The sequence below is a fragment of the Mesoplodon densirostris genome, chromosome 7 (genome assembly GCF_025265405.1).
Source record: "Mesoplodon densirostris isolate mMesDen1 chromosome 7, mMesDen1 primary haplotype, whole genome shotgun sequence".
NCBI lineage: Eukaryota > Metazoa > Chordata > Mammalia > Artiodactyla > Ziphiidae > Mesoplodon > Mesoplodon densirostris.
Window position 1 is genome coordinate 46,313,596 of NC_082667.1, and position 8,511 is coordinate 46,322,106.

Below are 8,511 nucleotides of genomic sequence, written 5' to 3' on the forward strand. Positions count from 1 at the left end.
AAGTATAGATCAGAGAAGTTAAGTAATTTGCTTAAGACCACACAGAGAGTAAATACCAGAGCTAACATCTGAACTTAGGTCTGACTCCAAAAAGCCCTGCTTTCACTGTACACACTAAATCTATACAAGTTGGTTGGTATCTCCTGTGACAAGACCAAAGTCACACATAGAATGATCTAGAACATCAGCCTCTCAACTTTAATTCTAGCAATCCAATGGCTTCCTTTACTGTCTACATTTCCTCCAAAATGCATTCTATATACACTCTCAGGACATTTAACACATATCAACAGAAAGAAGGGAAATTCTGGACTGGAAGAAAATGATAATTTCCAAAAGAACTTCTCTAGAATGTTACTGATACTTGAATTTGACCCTCACCATCCTCAAAATTGAAGATACAAATATATGGTAAAATATATATATATATATATATATATATATATATACACACACATATATGTAATTTGCTGTTCTTTGACCTTGACCTTGTGGTGAAATGGAAGACCACGTACTATATTGGCTAACAGCTTTGATTTTGGTGGGAGACACACTTGGATGTAAGCACCAGTCTGCCTCTTAGTAGCTATGTGATCATGGGCACTTAATTCAATCACTCTGGGTCCCAATTTCCTCATCTGTAAAAATGAGGATAATTATTCCTCCCTCATAGGATTTTGCTGATTAAATAATATATGGAAACCACTTAGCACAGGCCTGGCACCATAATGAGCATAGAATAAAAGACTGCTTTTATTACTTCTGATAAAACTCTTTCATTCTCATCAGAATTAATTTAACTTCTCTCACTACCAATCATAGAAAGCAACGGCCACAATCACTGGCCTCAACATGTAAAGGACCATGAATCATGTGGCCATAAGGTTATTCATCCATCTTAATGGTACAATTAGATAAGTCATTTCCTCCTTTGGACCTTAATTTTTAATCTATGATAGAATATTATCATCGGTTAAACAGTGGTCTCTGTGTTTAGTTCTGACTAAAATGCCAGTTCCTAGTTATACATTAACAGTACCCTCTTTTTTTTTTTTTTTTTTTTTTGCGGTACGCGGGCCTCTCACTGTTGTGGCCTCTCCCGTTGTGGAGCACAGGCTCCGGACGCGCAGGCTCAGCGGCCATGGCTCACGGGCCCAGCCACTCCACGGCATGTGGGATCTTCCTGGACTGGGGCACGAACCCACGTCCCCTGCATCAGCAGGTGGACTCTCAACCACTGCGCCACCAGGGAAGCCCAACAGTACCCTCTTTAAACCTTAAGAACAGTGGTTCTTCATCACAAAGTCCTTACCAGGTCATTCTGATTGAAACTGTACTGACACAGGACATTCTACTCTAATGAACAGTTGGCGATTCTGTCAAAAGCTGTAACTTCCATCTCCTCCTGAGGAGGAAGCATTTCCATCTAGATCCTGAGGGAATGGGAGGAGTTTGTAACCCAGGAAAGCAATTAGACTTAGCTCTGATTCCCTCCCACCAAATGACTGCACAGGGTGATGCCATAGCAATCAGGTGAATCCAGCTCTGGGGATAAAGATACATACTAATTATAGTTGGAGCAGCTCCAGACATTGTAATGTAATTCAATACAAATACTCCAACAAATACTCAGGCGGAACTGACCACATTGCTTAATAATGTAAAGCGTATACCCACACAATTCTTTTCATCTGTCATGAAAACATAATCACATGTAAGTGACTGATTCGCAGAATCATTAATTCATTTATGGATTCAAGCACCTTTACTGAACACCTACCAATATGATAGATGTTAAACATATGGAAAAATGAAAATGTAGTTTTTGCCTCAAGTCTAGTGGGGAAAACAATCAGTGTGATGCCTGTGTGATAAGGCCATGACAATACTATGAAAGCTCCCAAACACTTGTGAGGGTGTAAGGAGGCAGTGTGCTGATAAGTAGCTCTGGGGGTGGGAGAAGCTATGATTTGTAACATTTTCTGATTTCTGTGGTGTAAAATTTCTCACCAAGGCTGATTTCAAGCTACCAACAAGACATCACTGAAGAGGGATGCATAATTAGCTCTTTTAAGCCAATACACTTTGACAGTATAGGGCAGGTTCTCAGAAGCACTGACAAAGGCTTTCTGGTGTGTTTGAACTTTCAACTAAGAGTTTTCTTGGGACTTCCTCAATGATGCAGTGGTTAAGAATCCACCTGCCAATGCAGGGGACACAAGTTCGATCCCTGGTCCAGGAAGATCCCACATGCCATGGAGCAACTAAGCCAGTGCGCCACAACTGCTGAGCCTGCGCTCTAGAGCCGCAAGCCACAACTACTGAGCCCATGCGCCATAACTACTGAAGTCCACATGCTTAGAGCCCGTGCTCCACAACAAGAGAAGCCACCGCAATGAGAGCGCGCACCGCAACAAAGAGTACCCCCTGCTCGCCACAACAAGAGAAAGCCTGCATACAGCAAAGACCCAACGCAGTCAAAAGAAAATAAATAAATAAAAATAAAATAAAGTAGTGATTTTTTTTTAAAAAGAGTTTTCTAAACAGAAGGATTTTCCCCAAAAGCTGGGGAGCTCAGGACCCACAATATTTATTAAATTCCAAGCAGGGAGTCTGGATCAACCTAAGCTCAGAGAGTTCTTTTGTCATTGAGGCAGAGCTGCCTGACTGCTGGGTTCCACCTATGTTTACTTGTGTCTGGGAAGAGTATTTGGCATTCTGGAGTGGTTGGTATGTTAGCTTAGATTACCAGCCACATGCCCTTGGAATAAAGGTTCACAGAACCTGCTGTCAGAAGAATTTCCCCTGTGGTGGCAGAGTGAAATCAACCTTTTTGGTGGAATACAGTTAAATCAATAATCTGTGATGTTTAAACACATCTCAGAAACTGCCCAGAACCCTGACCTGAGTTTCAGAACATCACAAAAGCGAAACTTTTCCTGCTTTGTATAGCGATTCAAGGATACTAGGGAAGTTATTCATGAAATTTAACTGCTCTCTATACTTTAATTCCTTGGTCTAGCCATCTCTAAATGAGGCAGATCCCTTTTGTTTCTCTAGTAAATTTTCGTTAAATGTGTCTTTCAGAGTAATAGACCCATGCAATGTTAGATGAGTAATGCAAAAAATAAATAGATTTACTTCTGTATGATCCAAATATTTGAGAAACTCTGATTTCATATTTGGTGGGTTTCTTTAGTGCAGAGCCTTTATTCTACGTTAATTATGGCTACCTTATTGAGCCATATTAAGCTATATGTCAGACAATGTGCCCAGCACTTTAAATACATTACCTCATTTAATCTTTTCATCAAATATGTGAAAAAGATATTATCATCTACATTTTTTGAGGATGAAACTATGGCTCATAAAATCGAAATAATGTGTTTAGTGTAATAAACTCAATGAACAGATCTTGAACCCAAACCTCCCTGACTTCAGAGCCCATGCTTTTAAACTTTATGTGGTATGCTCCCTATACTATGAATCTCTAGCTGTGGGGCAGTGTGTGCACTCTTTTCTAAACATATTTGAGGATTAAATGATTTTCCATAGCGCCTTCTTGCTGCACCAGTGTTCAACAGTGTATGCTTTGTGAAACGCTACACCACTTATAGTGGATGATAAAGCCCTTTGTCTCTGACCCAGGAGTTTTGTGTTTTCTATCTACACCCAAGCAACTGTGTGAGGCTAGTTTATTAGCTTATGCAATTGTCCTGCTTCTAGCTTTCCTCTGCACTTGTCAAACTTATTGAGTAAGGTAAAATCCTAACAGATGGCATCATAAGGGAGCATATGGTGCTCCCTAAATTTAGTAGAATAAAGAGAAACCAAAAAGTACAGGATGTAACCAGTTTCTTGCATCATACACTCATTCTTTCTTTCAACAGACATATTTTGAGTCAATGCCCTGTGTCAGGCTATGATATGGATGAGACAGCTCCTGGTTTCAGCAAGCTCTTCATGGAATATAATAAGCAATTAGGCAAATGCTGAAATTATAAGTGTGTCCTTAAACATATTCATACAACACCAAAATAAAAGGTCAATTCTGCAAAAGTTGTCCAAAAATTGGGTAATTTAAAGAAGAGAGGGCTTCCCTGGTGGCGCAGTGGTTGGGAGTCCGCCTGCCGATGCAGGGGACACGGGTTAGTGCCCCGGCCCGGGAGGATCCCACATGCCGCGGAGCGGCTGGGCCCGTGAGCCATGGCCACTGAGCTTGCGCATCCGGAGCCTGTGCTCCGCAACAGGAGAGGCCACAACAGTGAGAGGCCCGCATACTGTAAAAAAAAAAAAAAAAAAAAAAAAAAAAGAAGAAGAGGAAAGACGCTGAAATTGTCTTCAACCTAATTAGACAAGGTAGTGTATGTATAAGTATCTGGCACTGTTTAACTTGTGTGTGACCCCTTATAAGTGCTCAGTAATTCTTTCCTGAATCTTAAATTCAGATGACCTCTATGTTGTATACATTGGTTCCAGTTTTTTTGAAACCAAGTGAGCTCGTTGTTCTCATCCAAAAACAGACAAAATGTTAAAGCCCATTCAAAACCTAACAAATTGCCAGTATGTTTGAAAGAGCAGTCAAGCCATTCGTGGCATGAAATTACCTGTGTGCTGAACAATGAAATAACACAAAACACTAGGAACTGTTAGGATGCCCCTGGGAGATATTCCAGTTTTTAAATTTTAATGAATTAGAGGAGCAGAGAAGGAGAGAAATTATAGTATCCTCTTGTGAGGAGAACTGTTTGCCTTGCAGCTCAGAAGGCAAGGCCAACACTTAATGGTTCCAAATAGCCCTGAATGTTACTTGGTGATCTTTCCCAGGCCAGCTGTTTATACAGGTGACTGCTCTTATCATTGTAGCCAAGGCAATTGTAAAATGTAGATAATATTTATCAAAAAGATGGTTGAAAAAATATGTCTATGGAGTTTGTCCATGTATTAATTCATTTAATAAACACTTATTGAGCTCCTATTTTATGTCAGGTAATATATGAGGTGCTGAACCAGTATTTATGTAATTCCTTGTCATGTGTTTGAGTTGTTAAAATCACTAAAGCTGACCTCAAACTCTGCAAAAACTTTGCAGAAAGATAGACATGTAACCCCTTATATTAGAATCCTTCTGAATGAACAAAGCATCTTCCTGTCCAAAAAGACATATTCTTCATGGAAAGTCACCCAAAAGCTAAGGTTGTTACAGGAAGATGGCAAACAGCCAACTCAGATTCATTTGTAAATGCTGCTGTAAGCAGCAACTTAGGAAGGACTGAGCAGGCTCTTCTGTGCCCTTGTACAAGAGGGAAGGCAGAACAGTAACACACAGGCAGTAGAACTGAAATCTTGAGTTATAGATATGATTAACCAAAGAGCCAAGAATCTGGAAGACAAAGGCAAGTGAATGGCTCCTTGTATTTTACAAGGTCTGACCAGGTTTTCAGTTTAAAAATATGCAGGTAATTTGTGTTGGAGCTCTAGTGTGTCAGTGGATATTCTTGAAAAACTAAACCAGAAACGTTTCTGTCAGCATTAATTAAAATTAGATACTATAGAAGCCCAAGAAGACATAATCCCTGGGGAAATGCAGAACTAAGGCTCCAGATAAATTCATGCTGCTGAAAGCATGGGAATGTCCTTTGGTATGGAGTATGGCCACCTGAGGTTCAAATGACAATATTTGAATAAAAGTACATTGTTGCCCAACTGGAGATTTTATTTCCTAGCATCCCTTGCAGCTAAGTGTGGTTATGTGATTAAGTTCTTGCCAGTAAGATGTGAGTGCAAGTGATGTGTGCAAATTCTGTCTCAATTACTTAAAGTTGCCTGTAAAGTGGTCCAGGACAGTGTTCAAGAGATGGCAGAGAAACAAAAGGGAGGACAGTCAGGTCCCTGTGTGTCCTCAGGGAGCCAAAATGACCCACACACCTGGACTGTTACCTGTGAGAGAATATTATATATATATATATATATATATATATATATATATATATATATATATATATACACACACACACACACACACACACACACATATTTGGATCAAATTTTTTAAAATTTTTATTAGAGTATAGTTGATTTACAATGGTGTGTTAGTTTCAGGTGTACAGGCCATATACAACAAACCCACGGCAAACATCATTCTCAATGGTGAAAACTGAGAGCACTTCCTCTAAGATCAGGAACAAGACAAGGATGTCCACTCTTGCCACTATTATTCAACGTAGGTTTGGAAGTGCTAGCCACAGCAATCAGTGAAGAAAAAGACATAAAAGGAATCCAAATTGGAAAAGAAGAGAATATTGTATTTTGAAATCTCATTATTTCATTAACTGTGAAACACTGTGTTTATGCCCTAACACAGTAATTCAGAGGAGGGCCTCTGAGAGGCACTGACATTTGAGGCAAGATGTGAATGATGAGAGAAAAACAATTATTTTGAGGAGTTGATGGAAAGATGTACTTGGGAGAGAGAACAAACAGTGCAGATACCAGAAGGAGTTATTCTGTGTTCAAAGAGCCAAAAGAAGGCATCATCCAAGCACAGTAATGTAAGATAGCCTCTTACCCAACAAGCACTAAATGAGAAACACAGACATTTACCCAAGTTATCTCCAAACAGAGGCCCCGTTGTGATCACACAGACTCCAGAATATGGTCTATACATTGTTTTGTATTCCTACATAATGTCCAGAGATATACCTAACTAGCCCTGGAAATAATAAGCAATATCCATAGAAATGTCCCAAGTCCAGTAGTCACTGGCTGTGTCTGCCCCTTGTTAATCCTGCTCCTTTATCTATGTCATCCCTTCTTTCTCCACACTCACTGTGCTCAAGCTTCCTTCCCCAGTTAAACTCAGCTCTCAGCAAAGAACCCAGAAAACGCCTTCAGACTAAAATAGAAGCAAATGGTTACCCTCAATCCATAATCCAGAATGAGAATATTCACAGTTTGACAAAACTTAATCTCCAGCCTGTCTAAAAGAAAATTCTTACACTGAGATTTAAGTGTGGGAGTTGGGACTAATGTCTAGCTAATTCTGCTACGTTGAGGCCACCCATATCCCAGCCTGATAAAAAACTTTATAGTCAGTCAAGACTTCATATTATTTGAGACTAAATTAAGCAGGGTATCTACCTTCTAAACCAGTAAAACCTAAGTATGCAAACCTTAAATAAGCTTCATGTGCTTTTCTTCCCAAAATGAAGCTATGGAGAAGGTGACCTGTTAAAACTTCTCTGGGGTCAATTAAGTGTGCTTGGTTCTAACTCTTTGGCATAAATCACAGCAAGATCTTTTTTTGACCCACCTCCTAGAGTAATGGAAATAAAAACAAAAATAAACAAATGGGACCTAATGAAACTTAAAACCTTTTGAACAGCAAAGGAAACTATAAACAAGATGAAAAGACAACCCTCAGAATGGGAGAAAATATTTGCAAACGAATCAATGGACAAAGAATTAATCTCCAAAATATATAAATAGCTCATGAAGCTCAATACTAAAAAAACAACCCAATCAGAAAATGGGCAGAAGACCTAAATAGACATCTCTGCAAAGAAGACATACAGGTGGCCAAGAGGCACATGAAAAGCTGCTCAACATCACTAATTATTAGAGAAATGCAAATCAAAACTACAATGAGGTATCACCTCATACCAGTTAGAATGGGCATCATCAGAAAACCTACCAACAACAAATGCTGGAGAGGGTGTGGAGAAAAAGGAACCTTCTCGCACTGTTGGTGGGAATGTAAATTGATACAGCCACTATGGAGAACAGTATGGAGGTTCCTTAAAAAACCTAAAATAGAACTACCATATGATCCAGAAATCCCACTACTGAGCATATACCCAGAGAAAACCATAATTCAAAAAGACACATGTACCCCAATGTTCATTGCAGCACTATTTACAATAGCCAGATCATGGAAGCAGCCTAAATGACCATCGACAGTCGAATAGATAAAGAAGATGTGGTACATATATACAAAGGAATATTACTTAGCCAAAGGAACAAAATTGGGTCATTTGTAGAGATGTGATGGACCTAGATACTGGCATACAGAGTGAAGTAAGTCAGAAAGAAAAAAACAAATATCGTATATTAATGCATATATGTGGAATCTAGAAAAATGGTACAGATGAACCAGTTTGCAAGGCAGAAATAGAGAAACAGACATAGAGAACAAACGTATGGACACCAAGGGGGAAAAGCAGGGAGGGGAATGAATGGGGAGATTGGGTTTGACATATATACACTAATATGTATAAAATAGATAACTAATAAGAACCTGGTGTATAAAAAAATAAAATTAAAAAAAAAAAGTGTGCTTGGTTCTAGGCTGGTTAGCAGTGCCTCTGACAGCGAGAGTAGAGCAGGTGACCCAGACAGCCAGGCAAGTGACAAGTGACTTTTCACAGCTGGCCTCGGAAACACAGAGCTCAAGTATAATCACATTTACTGCTATATTGAAAAAAAATCATCTCCACAATTAAATTTACCATC